Below are 1,621 nucleotides of genomic sequence, written 5' to 3'. Positions count from 1 at the left end.
GAGTCCCTGTTGCCACAACAGAAGTTTCATTTGTGTATGTCGGTTTACAAAAAGCTGAAGTTAAATGTTCGATGTGACGTCATACAGGGCAGCTCCTCACGATAAACGTGACCTGCAGCTGAAAGGACTGATTCAGTTGACTCAGTCAAACAAAGGGCAGCTGATAATCGTAAGACTGCAGTAACATGTTTTTGTTGTCGACTGATTTGTTGGAGGGTAACTGCTGGTTTTGCAATGTAACTTTAAAATTTTTTTGCAGTGTGCATTGCTATGACTGTACCACTGGGGAGCGCTAAAGTAAAACAAATCTAATTCTACATAGAGACCGACATACTAGTTTCTGCAATTAGGACTCTTCTATTAACAATCACTAAGACCTTGACTTAAGGATACTCAATTAATATACTGAATATAGGGTATATTTAAGTCCTCTGTCCCTAAAACAAGCTTGGACTGCTTAAAATCTATCAAAAGACAAAACTCCCCTTATGTTTGTTGACTTATTGGCTGCTTAGCCATTCCTCTCCATACTGGCCATGAAGTGATTCCTAGCATGATCTTTGTTCTGTGCAAGAATACATTCAAATGTTTAGCTGAACCTAATATGATGCTTCAGCGATCTGAGATTCAAGTCTGTTTTGCTTTTTTAGTACAAAATTCCCCATGTGTGTGTTCTGGGTGAGCCGTGGCAGAGGGAGGCGTCCATCTGTTGAAATGATAACATTTTTAAAAGTGGGCTATTTAGTATTGTCTTACAGATAGGTTTTTTTTTGTTTGTTTGTTTGTTTTACAGCTCCAGCCTTAGCATCAATTTCCTTTTTTCCACCTTTGACTTTGGCAGTTTGCGCAATTTCTCCGGACATGTGTTAAGACACAATGTGTATCTTCTTTCCACAGAAAAAAAGTAGAATTTCCCGATTGAAATCCTTAAAAAGGCTTCCACTCGTTCTACCTAATTAAAAATCTGATCTATGAACAGGTACATTTAGTTCATTTCTAATACTGGACACAAGCTTTGTCCTACTTCACTGAAAAGTCCATTCTCAGTGTATGTGCACTGGTGGCTTCAAGTTTCAACATCACGCTTATATAAGTTGCGTACTGGACCAGGGTTGACTTACAAACTATTGGTGATGTCACAAATCATGCTCATAGGCCCCGCCCCTTAAAATAAGACTTTGGATGAGCACAGAGAAACTTTCCATTTTCAGCGGTACGTGTGAAAAAATCCTTCTAGTGTCAAACTCTGCCTGCACATGCAGCGGTGAAGCTCAACATCCAAATAACATGAAGAAGTGATGGGGGTGGGTGGTGTGGGTGGGGGGGGGGGACTTTAAGTTAAGTTGCCAAAGTAAGGGAATGGAGGCATAAAAGGAAGGGAATAGAGGCATGAAATGAATTATGTTTGTATTAAGACATGTGTTAGGATATTTGGGAATTTTAATGTGTTGTTTGGGAAAGCACACACTGCTGTTACTTCTCACCACATGGCAACAAATACCCAGAACTAGCCAGTGTGCCTGTAACTAAAGTGCTAAAGTGACACAAACAGCAATAAAAAGGGGAACGGAAACAAGCAGCAAAGTAGACCAAAGATAGAGTAAGAGAGAGAGAGAGAGAG

Source organism: Morone saxatilis, unplaced genomic scaffold, assembly GCF_004916995.1.
Source record: "Morone saxatilis isolate NCDOM2014 unplaced genomic scaffold, NCSU_SB_2.0 Contig17, whole genome shotgun sequence".
NCBI classification, from domain to species: domain Eukaryota; kingdom Metazoa; phylum Chordata; class Actinopteri; family Moronidae; genus Morone; species Morone saxatilis.
This window is presented reverse-complemented; position numbering follows the sequence as displayed.